The sequence below is a fragment of the Sminthopsis crassicaudata genome, chromosome 3 (assembly GCF_048593235.1).
Source record: "Sminthopsis crassicaudata isolate SCR6 chromosome 3, ASM4859323v1, whole genome shotgun sequence".
NCBI classification, from domain to species: domain Eukaryota; kingdom Metazoa; phylum Chordata; class Mammalia; order Dasyuromorphia; family Dasyuridae; genus Sminthopsis; species Sminthopsis crassicaudata.
Genome location: NC_133619.1, coordinates 101,198,531 through 101,223,500, shown reverse-complemented (window position 1 = coordinate 101,223,500; position 24,970 = coordinate 101,198,531).

Here is a 24,970-nt window from a genome sequence, read left to right as displayed (position 1 = left end):
AGGTCAAAGCAAAACTATTTCTGATTGTTTAATAGAATAAAAACGAAACAAGGAGAGAAGGCTAACAGGATTTTCCCCACTCTATGTTAAAGCTTTTGCTTTTCTTGGAGGCCTCCCATAGAGTTACATAGGATGAAAATTTGGCCCTGGGAAACTAAACTTGAAAAAAAAAATATCTTTCTGACAGCACACCCAGGTTTCATGGGGGCTAAAAGTAATCACTTTATTCAATCTCAGCTTGGTGATAAGTAACCTAGGACTTTGAAAGCTAAATAGGAAGGATCATCCCAGGTTGACTTCTTTTCTTTTCTCTGGATCAGTATGGACCACTCAAAATAGCCACAAGTCTTCATCTAAACAGCAGCCCATCATCACAAGAGCTAATTGCTCATTATTTTTATAACTTGGATTAGAAGGAATACATGAAAAGACTCTCCGAGGGCTGATGTTTCCAATTTTGAAGCCTGGAGTGAGAAGACTTACACTGTGATCCATTGTGAAAGAGGACTAGCAAATAGCGCTTGTTGCAAAACACCCACTGGGTCCCTTGTTCTAAAAGAATACACCCCTGCTGGGATATCAGTTGTATCTTGCACATAGGAGTGCAACCTTCTGAATGACCATTTTGTTATATGTCTAAAAATGATCCAACCTCATGTGCCCTGGGGTATCGCCCTTCATAAATGAAGCCTGTGGGTTGATTAAGCATTTTGCCTCTGTTAGGACAGTGTCTGTAACATCAAAATAAGACTGATCCCTGCTTGTTCCCTGTGAATATTGTATGCCTTCCAATACAAGGGATACTAACAGGCAGCTGAGCTAATGATGACATTTATTCTCTAGACATCTTTCATGGTCATCATGCTGGCACATTACAAGAACAACAAGAACAGCACTTCTTAAAATGGATTCAGGCTGACTAAAAAAGGCATGTAAGAACAAGTTTCATTGATAACAAATACAAAAAAAGGTCTTTGAAAATGGAACTAGAGCATGTTGGCATGGCAGTTTTTATAAATGTCATATCTTCAGAATGATATATTGTAAGTCTTTGTCATATTTTGACATTATGAATTATATATATATATATATATATATATATAAATCAATTAAAGTTATTAATATTTTGTGTTTAACATGTTGAATGATTTTTTTTTGCATACAAAGTGGATGACATGTTTATCTATAGAGAAAAGAGAGCAGAGAACAAGATTTTTAAGGGAAAAAGACACCAAACAGATATATGCTAAGATACCATAGAAATTCATTGAACATGACTATATGGGTATTTATTATTGTTTTCTCCAAGGCCTTGATTAAAAAAAAATGGCAAAATATATCCATTCCAATTTAAGATACTTTTATGTGCCTTAATAAAATACATTGGCAATGTTTTCCATCCAGAACACATGTAGTATTATCTCCAATGAACTTATAAATAATATTTGAATCTCATGAATGAAATGATGTTGAAGATGTAATAATAATCCAGTGTGAGATCACAGATCTATTCACAGATATATTTCAATGACCAAAACAAGCCTATTCCATTTCCTTTCTTTTCTTGTCTTCCTTTTTCTGTCATGTGATTATATTCATAAAGAACTAAACTTTAGCATGACAGACTAAGTGCTACGTGTATTTATTTATTTTTAAATGCCTTGTAAATTCTGAAAACCATAGCTAACATATGTTTGTTTATTGAAAACCTCTGCAGTAATTACCTGTAAAATTTCAACATTTTGAAGTTGATTTGTCTTCCTTTTTAAAAAATATATTTGAAATGCAATTATTTTGGGGACAGTAGTGATCCACTGCCATGAGGCAAAGCTTAAGTGTTAGCAATGTGTAAGATTGAAGCTTGGTTAAGATATCAATCCCTCTTCTTCCAAATGTTTTGCTTAACACAGAAAATCATAGCTAACTTTGGGATTAGCTAACAAAATCTTTTTTTTTTTTTTCATTCATTTTAGCATTAAGATTAAATAATATTATTTAATAATAACTAAATAACTATTAAACTAAATAATATTAAAAACTGCAATAAAATAGAAATCAAGCTGGTTGTAATATATACCTGGATTTAATTTAGCATCTTTTCCATGAATTTTAAAATTGTCTCTATCAGAGGATTTTGAGAAGATGGTGGAGTAGGTTAGAAAACTTGGCACTCCAAGTTTCCTCCAAAGAAAAAGAATGAATTTTGCTTCAGAGGAAATGTAGAACAGCTGAAATAAACAAAATTTAAGGCAAAACAATTGTTCCCTGAAGACAACCTAAGAAGACCCCCGGAAAGAACTGACTTCTTAGGCAGAAATTCAGCCCTGGTCAGGTACAAACACCCCTAGGCCAATGCTGCAGGTAACAAACAAAAAGATCTGCAGGCCCTGTGGTTGGGAGACTCTCTCAGTCTTAGAAATTTCTTTCACTGAAGGTATGCAGACTGAGTAGGAGAAAATTGAAGGATCTAAAACTGTTAATGGACACTAAACACAGTTGTACTGACTAGATACAACCTGGCCTGGTCTGTGCTGTGCTGCTGGGGAGAAGGAGATAACATATACCTGTTGAATAGAGTGACAGAGAGCTCCTGACCCTGCTGGCTGTGGGCACTTACAGGTGTCAATTCCAGGGAAGAGAGGACAAGTGAAATTTGCAGTCACATGAAATACCAAAGGGAATAAGATGGCATACAATATTACCAGGAATTCAAATCATGTCTTAAGAGTGAAGAGAAGAACCCAATGTTGACTCCCAAGATAGATATCAGAAAATGGCATTAAGAAGGATTTAAGGATGGGAACAAAGATGGTGGAGAGGACACAGTTTTTTCTGACCTCTTCCCATGATCTTCAGACTAACTAGCAAATCCAAAATCTGAGTTAGTTTTGGATTTACAGAATCCATGAATATTGGACATGTAAGAAATTACTAGCAGAAGATAATCTTGAAGATCTTCAGATAAGGTCTGTTTCAATCAGGCATAGAGGGAGGCAGGCAAATCTCAAAAAGGCTGAGCACAGGTGCAGAGTGCAGGCAGTGCACAGTCCTGAGATGGTGTGGGTTCCATGTGCTGGAGAATCTATGTGGAGGAATCTATAACAGTGTTGGCTATTCTGCCCTGGATGCAAGCCAGTAGATCAGCAGAGAAATTATAAAACATTCAGCACAAACACAAAAGGTAAATTGTAAACCCCAAAATACCAGAATTATATGGAACTTGGCCACACTAACCAGCAACTGAAGTTAACACTGACTCAGTGCAGTCTCTGTCACTTGGAAATGAAACTTGAACAATCTCCCTTACTCTAAAAGCAGATCTCATTTTAAAAAATGGTGAAGGAGAAGAAATTTCAAACCCTGAGGAAAACAAAAGCAGATACTCTCCAGATGAAGCTCCAAAAAGTGATATAAATTGGTTCCCATCACACAAAGCTCTCTTAGAAGAAATTTAAAAGAATATTAAAAGAGAGCTAGTAGAAAAATGGAAAAAGGGAATGAGAAGTTTGCAAAAGGATTTGGAAAAGGAAACAAAAGAAATGTGAAGAAAATGCCTTACAAATTGATTTAGAGAAATAGAAAAAGCATATAACTCCTTTACAGAATACATTTGACAAAATGGAAAAGAAAGAACCTCCTGAAAAACAGAATTTGTGAACTGGAAAAAGAAAATAACTACTTTAAAAAAAGAATTAGTGAAATGGAAAAATACACTTTACAAAAATTTAATTGGGCTAATACAAAAAGAACTAAATATGTAAATGAAAAAATAATGCACTGATTTCCAAAATTTATTGAGAACTGACCCTAATTTATAAGAAATCGAACCATTCTCCAATTGATAAATGGTCAAAGGATATGAACAGACGATTTTCAGATGATGAAATCTAAACTATATCCACTCATATGAAAGAGTTTACCAAATCACTACTGATCAGAGAAATGCAAATGAAGACAACTCTGAGATACCACTACACACCTGTCAGATTGGCTAAGATGACAGGACCAAATAATGATGAATGTTGGAGGAGATGTGGGAAAACTGGGACAGTGATACATTGTTGGTGGAATTGTGAAAGAATCCAGCCATTCTAGAGAGCAATTTGGAACTATGCCCGAAAAGTTGTCAAACTGTGCATACCCTTTGATCCACCAGTGCTACTATTGGGCTTATATCGCAAAGAAATACTAAAGAGGGGAAAGGCACCTGTATGTGCCAAAATGCTTGTGGCAGCTCTTTTTGTAGTGGCTAGAAACTGGAAGATGAATGGATGTCCATCAATTGGAGAATGGTTTGGTAAATTATGGTATATGAAGGTTATGGAATATTATTGTTCTGTAAGAAATGACCAGCAGGATGAATACAGAGAGGTTTGGAGAGATTTACATGAACTGATGCTGAGTGAAATGAGCAGAACCAGAAGATCACTGTACACTTCAACAACAATACTGTATGAGGATGTATTCTGATGGAAGTAGATATTTTCAATGTAAAGAAGATCCAACTCACTTCCAGTTGATCAATAATGGACAGAAATAACTACACCCAGAGAAGGAACACTGGGGATTGAATGTAAACTGTTAGCACTACTGTCTTTCTACTGAGGATATTTATACCTTCGGAATCCAATTCTTAATGTGCAACAAGAAAATTGGATTTACACACATATATTGTATCTAGGTTATACTGTCACACATTTAAAATGTATGGGATTGCCTGTCATCTAGGGGAGGGAGGGGAAAATTTGGAAAAATGAATACAAGGGATAATGTTATAAAAAATTACTCATGCATATGTACTGTCAAAAATGTATAATTATAAAATTAATAAAAAAGAGGAAAAACAATGCCTTATGTTAATATAGTAAATATGTTGCTAGAACTAAAGTAAAGAACCCTGGCTTTCCTATCCTTCCTCTGAATCCCTGTTTATTTGTTTCTAGGTAAGTAAATCAAAGGTCTTGTTATGATTTATCTGACCTCATGCTGACCTCAACTGACTAAATGAGAGAGGAGGGTAAATTTAATGTTTTCTAGAAATAATAGTAATTTAGGAGTCAGTGATTTTGAATCCTAAATCTACTCCTTCCTTGGTATATAATATTGCTTAACTTACAACCCCTATATAAAAACTTAGCATCCTCATCTGTACAGTGAGAAAATAATGTGCCCTTTTTTTCTCAGTGATATAAGAATAATATAAGAATAAAATTAGAAAATTCATTTAAAGAAATTTGTAAAACACAAAATAGGTTACTATAAACAAATAGCTGTGGTAATAATATTGATGGAAGTACACAGTATTCAAACATTTCCATATGAAAATAAAATTGCATTTCAGATCATTGATAACATTTGTAGTTTTATAATGGAAGTTACACCTTCTTGTACTAAGGTTGATTTTCATTCATTTCTATTTCTTCGCACTTCTTTCATCTGGTTTCATGATATTTGGTTACTTTTATCATTGTATTTCTTTCCCATGTTTCATTTTCTAGCAACTAAGGATTTTATCATCTAATAAACAAGAAATTTGTTTTAAGCACCATAAAAATAAAAATAAATGTAAGTATCTATGACTTCTTGTTATTTCTATTCAGGTATTAGAATTATAAGGGAATCTCAAAAGAATATCTGTATCTACCCCAATGTTTTATTCTGATCACTTTTAACAAATATGGTATCTGAGATACAGAACAATATCAGTGGTAGAGACTGGTAACAGCAGGAATTAAAACATGTTTTCTTCTCAATTATAAGGAAAGCAAATAAAAAGATGGAAGGAAGGAAAGAAGGAAGGAAAAAATGAAGGAAGGAAGAAAGGAAATTTATGGAAGGGCACAAGCTACCAGTTCTTGTTCAGCATTTGCTCTCAACATGATAAGTAAAAACACACAAGAGAATTAGCATAAGTATCTTTTTGCAATGGCTAGAGTAATGTAGACATTCATTGTTTATATATATATATCATGGCTTAATATTTGGATACTTGGAATGAAGAAAATTTTACCACATTAATCTATTCACATTCAAAGGAATGAGTTTTATCTTTCTAATTTCAAATTGTTGACTGATAATGCAGGAAAAATAGATATTCACTTTGCATAGATTGTTGTGATATTCTTTTCTCTTGATGCTGAAATAAATATTTTCCTTTGCTTTCAACTCTAAGTAAGTCAGTCAACAAATTTTATTATCTCTTAAGTCCCAGTCACTGAACTAAATGGTGAGTATAAAAGATGAAACATTCATCGATATTAAAAATGCAACCTATTATTGAAGAAAATAAAATAGGCTATGATAATGTATAAACGAGCACAATTTATTATAGAAGTCCAGATCCTGATAACAGAATGGACAGCTTTGTAGTAAAGATAAAAATAAAGCAAATAAAATGTGAGAAATGTCTTAATTAATATCCCGTCTTCCCACAGTATAACTTATATTTCATAAACTTCCATATAGTCACTGTAGCTATTGTGGCTTTATTAGACTAACGGAATTTTGTGAATGGTACATTTAAGCATCTGTAGAATGATTGAGAGAAACAAAATATAAAAAGAAAGAGAGTGTAGATGTCTTCTTTCTTGATTGAACTGTTTTAACTTCTATCTTGAGAAGAATTTGAAAATTCTTGAGGAGAGATTGCTTGGTATCTAGGGTGTAATCAATGGTGGAACTGTCATTTCAGACTTAGGGAAATGTGATTTTCAGTTACAGCAAACATTAAAAGAATGCATGGTTCTTATTTTTATCATAGCCAAAATATCATAACTAGATAAATATAACTTTTTGGTGTTATTATTGCTTTCATTTTTGGTTTTGTATACCTGGTATCATTAATATTGAGGTTTTATATATATATATATATATGTATATATATATATATATATATACATATATATATATATATGCATGGATAGTTATATAGAGTCTACATATATACATGTAAGACATGTACATATATATATATATATATATATATATATATATATATGAGAGAGAGAAAGATGGAGTTGTGAAAAGCTTCTTATGATAAAAGGGGTTTCTAATTTTATTAAGTAAACAATATTGGATTAAATGGGGTGAAGTCTTTGTGCTTACCTCTTAATTGAGAGAACATGTTGAAATTTACATAATTACTGAGGAAATAAATTTTGGATTAACTTATACCCTGGGATATATCTTTGGATTAACCTATAACTCAATATAATAAAATTAAATAAGGCAGCAAGTCAAGTAGCAGGCTGAGGAATGAGCCTTGTAATTCTGTTATGCCTAAGGGTTTGTCTTAATAATCTTACTACACTAGTTTATGTGAAGCAGTTAATTCTTAAAATATAATGTTGTATGTTTTTTGGACCCTCTCTTTAAAAAATATATTACATCTTGCTGTACTTTTAGATTGATTAAAAATTAAAGCCACCATATATAGTTTATTGGAAATAGTTATAAGCAAATTCACATCAATTAACTGATTATAAGAAATATGATCTTAAGTAAAAAGGATGACTTTAGAAAAGTGTGAAAGTAAATTTAATCAAATCCAGAACAACAAACGATAAATCACAATGAAAGTTAGGTGAACACACTAAAAACATGAAAGAAAAATTAGCTAAAATTATTTAAATATAATATTTGAAATAATACTTGAAGTGAAAAAATACTTAAAATTTATTTTTCATTGTTTTAAGCTTGGAGTAATTAAAGGTTATAGTGACTTGTTCATAAATACACAATGACAAAGACAGCACTACAAATCCTTCTACTATCAACTTTAATATGTTTCCCCTTTACTTATCTATTTATTAATGAATAATATTGCTCTGTTACTTTAGAACCCTGATTTTCATCATTATTTTGTTTTGTTTTGTTTTGTTTTTTGTTCAAAATAATTTGATAAAGTAAGTAATGAAAGACCTATGGGGTTTTGTGTTTCATGCATCATTATATGTCAGGCACTATGCCATTATTGTTGATGAGAGAGAGAGAGACAGACAGACATGAAGACAAAATTAACCAAACCACTGAGAGCATGTGTATTTATTAATAATTGATATGCTCTCCAAGCAAAGAAAAACTGAACAGTTTTCAAAAGAAAAAAAATCACTTAATTTACAAGCCATAATAATTTACTTTTTCCTTCCTCTTTTCCTTCTTCATTTTCTAGATATCAAAATCATCCTCTGGCCTTGTTATCAATTCTGCCTTCTATTTAACTCTCTTTTATGTATTGTCTTTCACTACAATAATTTAAGATTCAGAGCTTTTCTATTTCTGTTTGCATTTGTATTCACAAAGACATGAGCAGTGCCTGGAACTTAATAAGTATAAAATACATTTTTGTTGACTTAAAAATCAATCAACATTTGTTAAGCACCCGCTCTCTGTCAGGAATTATGCTTAGCATAAAGTACACCAAAAGGGGCAAAATATAATACTCAATGATATCACAATCCAATAAGGAATATGATAACAATAACAACAGCAGCAACAACACCAAAACAAATGTATAACCAAATGTTCTTTTCACTATAAATAATCAGAATAGTAAACACGTTTGAATTCGACAAGGTTGGGAAAGGTTTCCATAGAAGATGGGCTTCTATATGGGACTTAAAGGAAGCCAGGGAAGCTAACACACATAAGGAAATAAGATTCTGGACATGGGGAATAACCAAAAGAAACTATGTTATTTTTCCATAATAAAAAGAGGCCTTTTGGTATTTGTTCCTGTTCTGGATGTATAAGGAAGCCCCATAGTTTATTGAAAGGAGATGATGTGGTCAGACCTGTGCTTTAGGAAAATCACTTTATTGGCTCAGTGATGGATGGATTGGTCTGGAGAAATACTTAAGATAGGCAGATACAACACACCAAACTATTGGAAGAGTCTAGAGCAGCTGGACATGTAAAAAGATGGAATCAAATAATACTGCATCTCAAGAAAAATTAGAAGTGTCTCAGGAAAGGTCTTTACATCAGGGTGAAAAACAAATCCAGGCCAATAAAGACTTCAAATTAGACTCCCAGCCAAGGAGGTATAGCTCTCAGTGTCACTAAATCAATGGTAGAAGTGTTGGTTTCCAGAACAACAGTTTGCATATGGTAAGGTGAGTAGATAACAACAGAATGACATTTACAGGGTTCTCTTGTAGCTCATGGTACTAGGGAGAAGATCTTATTGCATTGCCTATATTTGCATCTTGTTGAAGTACTAGATCTTAGTTCCAGTGTGAGGAGAAGCACTAGTACAGCAAAGCTTGGAGCCACAGAGGAGCAGAGACTCAGGTGATAATTCTGGGTTTGGAAAGAGTATTTTGTAGTCACTCATAAATTGATGCAGAGAACAAAAGAGTATAGCAAGCAAAGTTCTCCTTAGATCATACCTCCTTGGAAAATTAAGAACTGCACAAAACTTCAAGTTTTTGACAGTGTCCCTTCTTCTGGGGAAGCAAGCCCCACTTTAGCATAAAGTTAAAAGTCAAGAAATAAACTGAAAAATGAGAAAAAAAATCTGAAGAAAGAAATTTTGACTATGGTGACAGAAAAGATCAAAACACACCCTCATAAGACAAATAAAAAATGTAAAAATTCTTGCATCCAAAGCCTCAAAGAAAAATATAAATTGGTTTCAGACTAGGGAAGAGATAGAAAAAATAATTTTAAAAATCAAGTTAAGAGAAGTAGAGAACTGGTTGGAAAGAAAAATGAAAATCCTAAAAAGACAAGTTAACACCTTGGTAAAGAAGGCACAAAAATACTGAAGAAAATACCTTAAAAAACAGAATAGTTCAAATGTTAAAAAATAAATAAAGATTTAATGAAGCTTTAATGCAGAGAAGAATTCCTTGAAAAGCATAATTGGTGAAATGGGAAAAACAGATATATAAAAAAATTACAAATTACTTACATTAGTCTGATCAGCTGAAAACAAATCAACCAGTGAACACAGAAAAATAAAAGAGAGATCTAAGTTAGAGATGGCATGAAAAGTTACATTTGTACAAACATTAAAAAGCAAAATCAAACCCAACCTCAAATAATGACACACACACACACACACACACACACACACACACACACACACATATATATATATATATATATGTATATATGTATATATGTATATATGTATATATGTATATATGTATATATGTATATATATATAATTTTTTTTTCATTTAGTAGTCATATTTCTTTATGGTGATGTCAAATTGCTTTTTTCAGTTAGAAAACCCCAAAGTTTAAAGGCAAACCTCCCCCTAAAGCTCTGTAAACATTTTTTGGAGAAATTTAATATAACCTTAAAATGTGTCCTTTATAAATGTATTACAAATAAAATTGAAAATTCTACCATCAAATCAGTGGAATACTAGTGGATCTCCATCCCCAAACTGATGCTCATGATAATTATTCTTCATGTCTTCTATCTCTGAATCTGTCTCTCTAAATCTGTGTTATGTGTCCATCTCTCCATACATATATAGATATTAATCTATGTATTTATCCTTATTTTTATCTTAAAAATATATATATGTATATATACAGGCATAATGTAAGTGTATATATATATGTATTTTTGTATGTGTGTGAATCTTCCCCCCCCCCTCTCTCTTTCTCTCTCTCTCTCTCACCTCCTCCTTCTCCTCCTCCTCCCTCTTCCCTATCTATTTGCTTTTCTGTATCTGGTTTCCTTGATTAGATTACATGCTTCTTTAGGTTTTGGGCAATTTTTACTTTTGCACAATGACTGATATATACAATAACAGGAAGTCAATGTATACCAATAGTGAAGCAAAGAGAAACAAATGTGTGTGATAAATATGTACATATATGTATCTATACCTTTTAATTAATTAAAGCATCAAATAAAATATTGAAATAGCCATAAAAAAGATGTTTTTGATTATATACATATATACGCATGCACATATGATATATACATGCATATATATTTCACTATCTTGTATTGAATATGAAGACACATTATTAAATTACATTTGTGACAGTGGACTGTTACCACATATGAGTAAAGTCTAGTATCTTATATATGTGTTTTGGAATAATCCATACACATCCTATATCCCCCAAATCTACACTCCTAATCGAATATATCTAAAGTAAAATAAAAGAATTAGGATGAAACTAAAAAATTCAAATAAAATATGAGACCCCATGTTGGAAGGTACACTTACACCAGTAAATATGCTATGGACTCATCCTTCCCCCTTATACAAATAGATAAGTAAATAAATTCATTGCTCAAGAGTAGCATTTAACTTTTATTTATACAGATACAAAGTTTGGGGCCTCTGGCTGCCTATTCTTCCATGTTAAAGATGTTAATAATGTATCTGCCTACCAATGTGACAGAGAATATATGTCTGCTGAGTGCATTTCTTTGAAGTGGAGTGAAAACCGAAAACTTTCATTTTGTCATCAAAAATCCTGTGCATGTAACTCTCCCATCTTGCAACCCCTGTGGGGTATGACAATCTAGGCTGACTCTTGGCATAAGAAATTCATGGAGTAGACCTTAGTTAACAGATAATAGTAGGAAAAAATACATGCACAAACAATATCCTATATAATTCATCTCCAGTGTTTGTGTTGTTATAGAGATCAGGATGAATGTCTTATAAAAATTGCATAATATATGCATTTTTAAAAATTTAAAACTTAATGCTGAGCTAAGTTTAAAAAAAATAAAAATAATATAAGAAACTGTTTATAGCTCCAATGCATCTTGCTTTTGAGAAAGTAATACTTCATGAAAGAAAATGTTCTAATTGTGTTTATAAATAATAAAGAAGACTGAGGTCTTTCTTTGGGAGGATAGCTCATCATCTGCACTAAAAGAACATATATTACAATTAATTATCACATTTATTTTTTTTTTATTTCTGTATAAACAAGGCTTGACGTCATACTGGTATACTTACATTTCTATCAAGGATGACATTAAACCATCCAGGAGTCATCAAGGTGGCTGTAAATTATAGTTTAAAAAAATTTTAAAAAAGATGAGTAATATAATTCTTGGGGAAAGGTGACAGTAAAGAATGTAGCTATAGCAATCTCCCATTCTTCAGCTGGGGCAATTTTAAAATGAAAATAATAGCTTCATTAATTGTCAATCTCCAGGGCCATGAAATTTGTGTTAAAGATCTGTGTTCCCTGTGCTAGTTATCAAGAACCCAAGCTATCAAGAGTAACCATTCTGCCTAATTTAAACTCATTGTGTCAAAAGGAGAAATGAAAAATTGAGAATGACAGAGGTGAATGAAGCTGTCCTTTCTTTAATTTTATTTAACTCACCATAACCACCCTTCTTAGCATATGTTCCTGGAAAGAACTATTTTTTTAACTTATCCATTAGCACCACCAAGTGGTCTAATGTTGTTAGAACAAACTCTTTCAATAAGAAGGCAAATGTAATGATAATACTGAGGCTGAGTAAGGATTTCAAATATGTCTAATACAAATCAATATGAAAACCCACGGGTTTTAATCAGAAAGAAGTTGGAAATATTTTTACATTTTAAAAATGAAAAAGTCTGAAATAATGTAATAGATGAATTTGCTTTCCTTTGGTTTTGTTTGAAAAGTACCTAATGTCTGATGCCTAGTTAATCTCAGGTGGTTGTGCTAATTTTCCCCAAGACAGCCTTAGGCCTTTATGATATGACTTTCTCAATCCAATCTTACTGACTTTTAAACTGGCTGACATAATGCACATAGATTCTAAGAAGTTAATGTGGGAAAAGAGATTAGTGACTCTAATCAGTCAAAAGAATAATTATTAAATAAAATTCTTAATATTTAACTTTTGTATGATCATTAAAAATAAAATTAAATATATTTTGTTAAGGTTACTATCTCTATCAGTATTCAACAACATTTTTCAGGTCCTTATTATTGATAGATTCTCTCCTAGACATTGGGGTTTCAATGGCAAAAATTATATAAACATTATAATCAGGATGCTTATATTTTATACTATCCGGGAACCAACATATATGACCCCACATACACAAAAATATGGTGAAAATGTTTAAATTAATGTGGATCTGTGTGTATATAGATGCATGTTTAACATATATGTAAACAATACACAGACATATTCATATATATATATATATAATGATATTGCATAAGTATTGCATAAAACATTGAATGAATTTAGGGATAAAATTTACATAGTTATACATGTATAGTCCTGTAAATCAACTATGTCATGATATGGATATTATCATTACCCTTGGAGAACATGATACAAGTCAGAAATTTGAATATTAACTATATTTTTCTATAAATCCAATTGGATAATCTATTTAGAATCTATCTAACTGGCATAGTAAATATCTTCTTTGGGCTTTTGTTCATATTTTTGGCTATCTGCGTAAGACTTAATCTGTTGGCTTTAATCCTTATTATATTTCTAGTCCTCCTTGCTTGCTAATTTATGTCCTACATATTTTATGCTATTTCTTGTGTACAACTTATTAATGCTGAATTCATATATATGACTTATGTCCACCATGCATTTCTTCTTTGCCTTTGGATCTTTCTAAATTTTTATTCTTCTCATACTCAAACATATTTGAATGACATAATTTAAAATCATATATCATTTGTTTTAGATTGTGAATTGAGTGAACAATTCATCAGGTTAGAATTCAGTTTTCATAATAGATGACATGAAAGACTTACAGTTATAGAGGGGAAATGAGATTCATTGGACATAGGTCTTAATTAATAACCTAATGTACTGTAGTAGTTTATGCAGGCAAAATAAACCATGAATTAACAATCCAATCAACTATATGTCACTCTAGACCTCAGATTTCTGTCTTTAGACAGAACAGACCTCTTAGATAAACCATGTGGAATACAGATTGGTATAGAATACTAATACTACTTAAAATGAGTGACTCTATAGTCTAATGGGAAAACAAAGTTTTGTGCTCCAAAGGAAAAGAGGATTCAAAAATATTGACAGTTCCTTCATGACATCTACCTAGAAAATCTTATTCAAAGAATTATCCCAAAGGTAAATAGGGACTGGGTGAAATTTGTGGTATAAGGGATCTGTAAGAAAAGAGTTTAATTTTTTTTGAAGCAGAAACTGAAGCAGAAAAGGAAAGGAGAAGAGTATACAAGTTCATAACTATTTTAAAAAGGTGAATGGGGTTAATCCTCTTTACCATCATTGGGAGAATTAGTATTGACAGTATGGAACTCTGATGCTTGATATGAATCAATTTATCACATATTTCCCAAAGTAATTCATTACAAAATGTGCATGTGGGGGTAGGGGAAGGTACATGTAGGAGGGTATTTGCAAGGGCTATGCAATTTGATCTATTAGCGTTTTTGAAGAAAATATTCCTCTCTATTGCTTTCCTTTCCTTCTATGAAGTTATCTGCTGGAATTCTGACCACAAATTGACAGATAGACAGGTGAGTAGGTGACCACCTCATGCAGCTATTTTCTCCATTAAATGATTTCAATCCTAAAATTTCTCCTAGTATCAACGTTCTAGCATTCATCCATTGAACTATTTGAAACTTTCCGGAGCATAGGTAATTTGTTTTCTCATCCAAGTTCTCTTCTTAACAAAGTCTGGTTAAGTGGCACAGTAGACAAAGGACTACTCTTGGAGTAAGGGAGATTCATTTTCATTAGCTCAAATGACCTCACATATTAGTTGTGTGTACCTGGACAATTTACTTAACCCTGTTTGTCTCAGTTCCTTTGTAAATTAAACTAGAAGAGGAAAAGAAAAACCATTCCAGTGTCATTGCCAGGAAAATCCCAAATGAAATCAAAAAGAGCAAGACACAACTGAAAAATAGCTGAAAAAAGGCACTTTGCATAATCAGAATGATGTTAATACCATAAAAAGTACTACATTTAAATAGACAACCCATTAATAACCTATAATTTTATTCCAGACCTTCTATGACTATAATTAATTAAATCACAGGAAGAATTCCCTCCATTAGAATACTTCCTTCCTTTATTTCCTTTTTTCTTTCATTTCTTCTTCATTCTTCCTACCTTCCTTCTTTTCTTTCCTTTTTTCTTCCTTACTTTCTTTCTTCATTTGTTCCTTTATTTCTTCCTTTCTTTCTTCTCCCTTTCTTAATCTCTTTTCTTTTTCTTCCTTTCTTTCTCTTTTCTCTTTCTTTCTTCATTTATTTCCTTGTTTCCTTCTTTCTTCCTCCTTTTTTCATTATTCTTCTTTTGTTCTTTTTTCTTTTTTCTTTCTTCTTTATTTTCTTTTTTCTTTCTTTTTTACTTTCTTTTTTCTTCCTTCTTCCTTCCTCCCTTCCTTCCTTTCTTTCTTTCATTTTTTTCTTCTTCCTTTTTCATTATTCTTTCTACCTTCCTTCTTTCTATGTTTTTTCTTTATTTCATTCTTCATTTCTATCCAACTTCTTTCCTTCCTTCCTTCCTTCCTCCCTTCCTTATTCCATTCATTTTTCTTTCTTTCTTCTTCCTTTCTCCTTTTCTTTTTCTCTTTTTCTTCTTTCCTTTCTTTTTTCTTTCTTTTCTTCCTTCTTTCTTCTTCATGTCTTCATTATCCATCATTCCTTACTTCCTTTTTTCATTTCTTTCATTCCTTCCTTCCTTCCTTCCTTTCTTCTTGCATCCTTCCTCCCTATCTCCTTTCCTCCCTTCCTCCCTTCCTCCTTTCCTTCCTTCCCTTCTTCCCTCCTTCCTTCTTTTCTTCCTTCCTTCCTTCCTTCCTTCCTTCCTTCCTTCCTTCCTTCCTTCCTTCCTTCCTTCTCTATTCCATTCATTTTCTTTCTTTCTTCTTCCTTTCTCCTTTTCTTTTTCTCTTTTTCTTCTTTCCTTTCTTTTTTCTTTCTTTCTTTTCTTCCTTCTTTCTTCTTCATGTCTTCATTATCCATCATTCCTTACTTCCTTTTTTCATTTCTTTCATTCCTTCCTTCCTTCCTTTCTTCTTGCATCCTTCCTCCCTATCTCCTTTCTTCCCTTCCTCCTTCCTCCTTTCCTTACTTCCCTTCTTCCCTCCTTCCTTCCTTCTTTCCTTATTCCATTCATTTGTTTTCTTTCTTCTTCCTTTATCCTTTTCTTTTCTCCTTTTCTTCTTTCTTTTCTTTTTTCTTTTTTTCTTTCTTTTCTTTTCTTCCTTTTTTTCTTTTTCATATCTTCACTATCCATCTTTCCTTACTTCTTTTTTCTTTTCTTCCTTCTTCCTTCCTTCCTTCCTTCCTTCCTTCCTTCCTTCCTTCCTTCCTTCCTTCCTTCCTTCCTTCCTTCCTTCCTTCCTTCCTTCCTTCTTCCATGCATTCCTTTTTTTCTTCTTCCTTTCTCCCTCTTTTTCTTTTTTCTTCCTTTCTTCAATTTATTCCTCGTTTCTTCTTCATTTATTCATTACCCTTCTTTCCTTCCTTTTTTCTTTTCTTCCTTTCTTTTTCTTTTCTTTCTTTTCTTTTTTCATTTCTTTCTTCTTCCTTTCTTTATTATTCTTCCTTCTTTTCTTCCTTATCTTTGCTTGCTTCCTTCCTTCCTTTTTAATTTTTTTCTTGCTTGCTTTGTTCCTTTCTTTCTTTTTTTATTTCTTTCTTTTTCCCCCTTTTCTTTTTCTGTTCTTTTTTCTTCCCAGTTTGTGAATGAATAACATTTTTTTTCTCCCCTTATTCTTTCCAAATTCAAATTTTAAAATTTACCTTTAATCCACTCCTTTTCACAATATTTCTCCATCCTTTTTGCTCATCAATTGACTTCTGTTAAGGGATATTCTGAATTTTAGTTTCTGATTCATTGGCTAAATCTTTATTCTATTCCTGTTTTCTCTCTATCAAAGTGATTAGTCTTCTAAAGTAATTATGATTATTCCTTCTCCCATAATTATTTTATGTAACTTTCTAAAATAAATATTGCCCTTATATTTTTCTCTAGTTAATTTTAGTTACAAATACTAAGTTATAAAGAAAGAAATGTTGAATGGAAGGACTCTTATGCAATCATCATTCAATCATTAATCTCTGGAATAGGAATTATAATGACCACGATTTCTTCCTGAACCTGCAATATTAGTTAGGTTAATTTTTCTCTGAAAGGCAGAAAACATTCCCCAAGCCTTGATTACCTCATGGCTCAAGGTGAACATTTCTTTCTGGGGGTGTGTGTGTGTGTGTGTGTGTGTGTGTGTGTGTGTGTGTGTGTATTTATGTGCTTTTTGTTGTTGTTGTTTTTGTTTTGTTTTGTTTTGTTTTGTTTTTCCCCCCAGAGGTAGAGTTAAGTGATTTGCCCAGGGTCACACATCTAAAAAGTGTTCCATGTCTGAGGCCAGTCAGGTCCTTGTGACTTCAAGGCTGGCACTCTATCCACCATGCCAGCTAGATGCTTCATGCTGAGCATTTCTTAAAATAGTTTCCTAGTATAGTTTTTTTTTTTTTTTTCATTTTGATGGGGTTACTGGTCACCTAAGGTTAAAAAAAGACTCTTCCACAAGGATTTTAAGCTCCTGAGACTTGTCAGATCTTTCAAAGCCATTCACATTATAACTCTTCCCCATGTTGAGTAGAAGTTTCTATATTGAATTAGAGAGGATTGCATTTATCCAAACTAAGTGTTGGAAGACAATTTTTAAAATATATTTTCAATACTATAAGAAAGTAAACCTCCTTTTGTGTTGAATAACTGTAGAATAACAGTGCAATAATTTCTAAGTGGCTCATTTAATGCCAGCATCAAACCTCAGCTAGGTTTCACGGATCTAAGACAGATCAATTGCTAACACTCTAGTCCAAAGTCTTGAGATGCAGTCCTACAATGTTCTAGTTCTATAACCTGAAGCTATCAACACCATTACAGATGCATTTTTATACTTAATCTTATTCTTTCCCAAGGTAGGAAGCTTTTCACAGAAGTAAAACTTCCCCCTTTTCCCTCTTTTCTAGAGTGGGTGAGTTTCTAATGAGCAGATTGAGGTCATTCTTCGTGAATACTTGAAAAACAAAAATTGTTCCTATTTGAATTATGAAATTTAACTACTACATGGCTTGGAGTTGGTAACAAATTTTCCTTGTTGTTGTTATTTTTCTCCTGACAGCAATCTATGTGTTATCTTTATTGTCTACACTCAGAAGTCTTAAATGAGTTTCTTCTACTAACAAAACTATAGTATTTATGGTTTTTGATCTCTCACATTCTTTTGGAAGTTCTGTCCATAAATTATTCATTTTAAGGATGGTGTTTAAATTTGATTAGATTTATTGTCTTTGATTATGTTTTAATAATATTATTTATTTCATTATATTTGCATGTTTAATAGTTTTTATTTACCAGCTATATGGATGGGTAATTTTACAACATTGGCAATTGCTACATTTTGTTCTGATTTTTCCCCTCTCCCCCCAACATGGCAGGTTAACCAATACATGTTGAATATGTTAAAGTATAAATTAAATATAATATAAGCTGTACAATAGGAATCGGACTTTGAAATAATGTACAATTAGCCTGTAAAGGAAATCCAAAATGCAGGTGGACAAAAATAAAGGGATTGTGAATTCTATGTAGTGGTTCATAGTCATCACCCAGAGTTCTTTCTCTGGGTGTAGCTGGTTCAGTTGATTACTGCTCTATTGGAACTGATTTGGCTCATCTCATTGTTGAAGAGGGACATATCTATCAGAATTGATCATCATATAGTATTGCTGTTGAAGTATACAACGATCTCCTGGTCCTGCTCATTTCACTTAGCATCAGTTCATATAAGTCTCTACAGGCCTTTCTGAAATCATCCTGTTGGCCATTTCTTACAGAACAATAATATTCCATAATATTCATATACCACAATTTATTCAGCCAATCCCCAATTGATGGGCATCCACATAATTTCCAGTTTCTGACCACCACAAAGAGGGCTGCCAAAAACATTTTTGCACATATAGGTCCCTTTCTTTTCTTTAAGATCTTTTTGGGATATAAGCCCAGTAGCAACACTGCAGGATCAAAGGGTATACACAGTTTGATAACTTTTTGATAACTTTTGCTCTCCAGAATGGCTGGATGTATTCACTATTCCACCAACAATGTATCAGTGTCCTTGTTCTCCCACATCCCCTCCAACATTCTGCATTGTCTTTCCCTGTCATTCTAGCCAATGTGACAGGTGTGTAATTATATCTCAGAGATGTCTTAATTTGCATTTCTCTGATTAAAAATGACTTGGAGCATCTTTTCATATGGCTAGAAATAGTTTCAATTTCTTCATATGAGAATTGTCTTTCATATCCTTTGACCATTTATCAATTGGGAGAATGGCTTGATTTCTTATAAATTAGAGACAATTCTCTATATATTTGGGAAATGAGGCCTTTATATGAACTTTGACTGTAGAAATGTTTTCCCAGTTTTTTGTTTCCCTTCCAATCTTATCTGCATTAGTTTTGTTTGTACAAAAATGTTTCAGTTTAATATTATCAAAGTTTTCTACTTTGTGATCAATAATGAACGCTAGTTCTTCTTTGGAAATAAATTCGTTCCTCTTCCACAGGTCTGAGAGGTAAACTATCCTATGTTCCTCTAATTTATTTATAATCTCATTCTTTATGCCCAAGTCATGAATCCATTATGACCTGATCTTGTTGTATGCTGTTAAGTACGGGTCAATGCCTAGTTTCTGCCATATTAATTTTCAATTTTCCCAGCAATTTTTGTCAAACATTGAGTTATTAACACAAAAGCGTCCATGGGTTTGTCAAACACTAGATTATTAAAGTTATTGATTATTTTGTCCTTTGGACCTAACCTATTCCACTGATCAACTAGTTTATTTCTTAGCCAATATAAAATAGTTTTGGTAACTGCTGCTTTATAATATAATTTTAGATCTGATACAGCTAGGTCACCTTCATTTGATTTTTTTTTTCATTAATCCTCTTGAAATTCTTGACCTTTTGTTTTTCCATATGAACTTTGTTGTTATTTTTTCTAGGTTATTAAAATAGTTTCTTGTGAGTCTGATTGGTATAACGCTAAATAAATAGATTAAGCAGCTTTGTCATCTTTATTATATTTATTTTAATATATTTACTTGCCCTATTCAAGAACATTTAATATTTTTTCCAATTGGTTAAATTTGACTTTGTGTGGAAAGTGTTTTGTAGTTTTGCTCATATGATTCCTGATTTTCCATGATTTCTGATAGTTACTTTCATTGGAATTTCTCTTTGTAACTCTGTTGGATTTTGTTAGTGATATATAAGAATGCTGATAACTTATGTGGATTTATATTGTATGCTGTAACTTTGCTAAAGGTGTGGATTATTTCTAAGAACTTTTTAGTAGAATCTATGGGGTTCTCTTAGTATACCATCATATCATCAGCAAAGAGTGACAATTTGGTTTCCTCATTACCTACTCTAATTCCTTTAATCTCTTTCTCCACTACCCTAGCCTCCAATTTCTCTGCTGGTCCACTACTCTGCAACCAAAGCCAAGCAATCAGGTTATGGCAGAGAACTTGATGTAAACCTTCCCAACTGCAGAGGCTGCCCCGCTCCTGAGTCTATCCCTGCTCTGTGCCATTTTGTTCCCGCCACTCAGGACAAAGCTTTTCTGGTGATATTCCTGATTATCTTCAGCTGGTGAGTTGTTGTACTTCCAATTTTCACGTACCTTACCAGTCTAGTGCTATTTTTGAGGCTGATTTTAAAAAATGGTAATGAGGTTATGAGAGGAGCACAGAACCTTGCATGTGCCTTCTCCCCTATCTTGGGTCCACCCCCCTATATTTATATTTTATATATATTATTTCCTGACTGTGTACCATAGCATTTACCTTATTGCAATGATTACTCTTGTGTTAAATTTTACCTAATCTGCAATTTGTATGCATATATGATTCTGTGAGTCTTGAATCCTCCTCAGAAAAAATTTCTGCCCAAAATTATTTCCTAAAATTTTAAGTCTTTTTATTTCTCTTTTGAATGGTTCTTAATTTGTTAATTGTTCTCCCATCATCTCTAAGTGTCTCTGAACATAGTTCAGAGAACAGAAATCTCAAAGCATGGAATTTTCATCACTGGTATTCAGAAAGTTTAATTTCTGAGTTATGTGCCTACTACCAAGTTGGAAGTGATTGCTTCAAAAGTAACTCTTTTTATAATGCACAACCTGTATAACCTGTTGAGAAAAAAAAGATTGAATAATATTAAGGTATACAGTGACATACCAAAGATCTGATATTTTTTCTGCTCTAAATTAGTGAAAGTTTGATTTACTGGCTTTAAAATTTTCTATAAGTACCTGACTTAATATGCTGAACTAGCATAGATATCAATAATTCAATTTTTCACTATATTTCAGTTAAACATTGGAGTACAGCTTCAGTGGAACAGAGACAAAGATGATGCAATTGAAATAAGACCATACAATTTTATTAGATAATATTTGTTAAATATGTTTCTAATATCCCCAAAATGTTTCTATCCAATTACTTATAGACATAAAAAGTCATTTTTATCTTAAGTTGTATTAATAACTGCCTTTATTCTTACCCTGAAACCTATACTAAGACACCAAGTAGCAGCATTTAATATTTATTTTTTTACGTTATACCAATTCATAAAATTATCTAGTTGTTTACTTCAGAAATTCTCAATCTTCATTGTAAATTGATTTTATTTAATTTTTATGAATATGTAAACCTTAAATATTTATAATTATTATATTGTATTAATATAATAGAGAATTTATGCTCTCATTCTAATCCACCCACATGCTCACTCCTCTCAGGAAACTGGTCACCTAATGAAATTAATCCCTAAAAACTTGCATTAGAATCTAAATATACATAGAATAAATGTACAAAATTAAAGCAAAAAGAATGTTATGTGCATGAAATATATTTCAGGTTAAAGAATTAAATAAAGACTATTTAAGGAGGCAGAGATTGTGAATGGGAAGTGGGAATCATAAAGTTATTGAGAAAAGAAACTGCTTTTGATGCTTTCTGTATCCCCAATGTTTAGCACAGTACCTGGCACATAGTAGTTACTTTATATGTTGCTTAATAATTGCTTAATAAATGTTTATTGATTGGAACTTGTTTAATTGACTGAGGTTATCCATAAACAAAAGTACTATTCAGAGAATCAGGAGTGAAACAAAATCTTTCATACTTTATTGCATTATACTTGGAAGATGAAAGAATGAGACAAAGATAGCTAAGGCTTTAAAATAAAAATTTCAAGTTATATTGATATATGCACATGTTGTTTCCTATAATATATGCAATTTCATTGAAAAAATGTATTGTTTGATTTTTTTTGTCTTTTTATTCCATTGCATCTATTATAGTACTCTGATGTGTAGAAAGTTCAAGAGATATAGTTTCTGAGAAACTCATATTTTATTAATTATTATAGTGGATAATTACTAAAAGCCCTCAGTGTTATTTTCAAATGTCTCTTTAAAAGAAGCCATGGACTAAATTTTCTCATGGAATACATTCAATACATATATGCTCATGGAACAGTGAGTATTCCTAAAATGAAAGTCAACTCTGATTAACAATCAGAGAATGAAATCAAATTGTGAGGCTTATTTTAATAATATTCTAATATATTGTAATAATAATATTTAGCCTTGGAACAAGAGATTTATCTCTTATCTGGATTGCCCTGTCTAGGACAATCTAGAAAAAAGAGGGTGTGCCTTGATTCAGACCTGGCTGAGGAAAATACAGTGGATTGGATTTCATTAGAAAAAAACTTTGGCATAGAGAATTTTTAATACTCACCTTAGCAACACTTTGTATTCTAAATTTGTTTGTCCATTCCTTCCCCCAACTTCCTCCCCTAAATACCAAGTAGTCAAATATATGTTAAACATATACAATTCTTCTATATATATTTCCAAAATTATCATGCTGCACAAGAAAAATCAGATCAAAAAGGGAAAAATGAGAAAGAAAACAAAATGCAAGCAAACAAGAAAAAAACAAAGTGAAAAAAAAACTATGCTGCTATCCACAGTCCCCACAATTCTCTCTCTGGGTGCAGATGGCTCTCCCCATCAAAAGAACATTGGAATTGGACTGATTCACCTCCTTGTGGAAAAGAGCTATATTCATCACAATTGATCATTGCATAATCTTGTTATTTTTGTGAACAATGCTCTTTTAGTTCTATTTACTTCACTTTAGTTCATGTCTCTAAAATCATCCTGCTCATCATTTCTTATAGAACAATAATAGTCCAGAACAGTCATGTACCATAACATATTCAGCCACTCTCCTACTGATAACTAAGTTTTTAGTCCCTTGCTACTACAAAAAGGGCTGCTATAAATATTTTGCACATGTGGATCATTTCTCCCTTTTTAATCATCTCTTTAGGAGACATAAGTAGATCAAAGGATATACACAGTTCACAGTTCTGAAGGTCCTTTGGGCATAGTTCCAAATTGCTCTCCAGAATGGTTGGATCATTTCACAACTCCATCAACAATGTATTAGTATTTCAGTTTTATCATATACCATCTAAAATTCATCATTATATTTTCCTGTCATCTTAGCCAATCTGAGAGCTGTGTAGTGGTACCTCATAATAGTGTTAATTTATATTTCCCTAATCATTGTGTAGATGTCTTCTCTAAATTGTAATGTTCTCTGGGAGTAGGTTTCTTGGGGAGATTCTGGAGGGAGCCTTAGTTTCAGTTCAGTTCAATAATCACCTCAAATTCAGCCAGGAGTTAAAATCCAAATGCTTTATTATTTCCTTCAAAGTCTGGAATCTTTTCCTGGGGCCTGGTTAGCTTTTTTAGAGGCCTATCTCTCCCCTTGGTTTCGAGAGCTCTTGTTGCTAGTGTTTTGTCTCTTCCAGCTTCAGCTTCTCTTCCTCCAAATCCAAATCCTCCAGCCAGCACAAAGGTGGAAGTTAGAAAGAATCTGCCTCTGTTTCTGAGAGAGTGGACTTGTGGGCTTCTGTGGGCTTGTGGGAGCTCCTTTTTATATAAGCTCTCTTAAAGGTGTGAACTCTAATAAGTACTAAGTACATAAGCATTGTCTCTCATCAATTCCAATGACTTAGCACCTTGTTTCAAGTTCTGGCCCATAACAATTGTGATTTAGAGTATTTTTATATGACTAGAAATTGTTTTACTTTCTTCATCTGAAAATTGTTCATATCTTTTGATCATATATCAATTGGACAATGGCTTGAATTCTTATAAATTTGAGACAATTCTCTATATGTTATATGTTTTAGAAATTTACCCTTAAGGGTAAATCCACCCCTCAGTTTACTGTTTCCTTTCTAATCTTGTCTATATTAGTTTTGTTTGTACAAAAACTTTTTAATTTAAAATCAAAATTATCCATTTAGCATTTCATAATATACTATAGTGCTTCTTTTGCCACAAATTCCTTCCTTCCCCACAGATCTGAGAGATAGACAATATTTTTTTCTTCTAATTTGCTTATAGTATCACTCTTTATATCAAAATATGAATTCATTTTTTAGTTTATTTTGTTATAGGTTGTTAGATATGGATCAATGCCTAGTTTCTATCAAAAACAAAAATTTCCAGTTTTCCCAGTAATTTTTGTCAAATAATGAGTTCTTACAAACTGCCATAGTTGAGTTTATCAAACATTAGATTACTATAGTAATTGACTAATTAGCCACTCTATTTCTTAGCCAATACCAAATGGTTTTGATGACTGCTTCTTTAGTTTTAGGTCTGTTTGTTAGACCATCTTAATTTGCATCTTTCATTAATTTCCTTAAAATTCTTGGCCTTTTGTTTTTCTAGATAAACTCTGTTATTATTTTTTCTAGGTCTGTAAAATAATTTCTTTGGAGTTTGATTGCTATGGCACTGATTAAGATTAATTTAGGTAGAATTGTTAATTTATTATATTAGCATGACCTACTCATAACCACTCGATAGTCTTCCAGTTCATTAGATCTGACT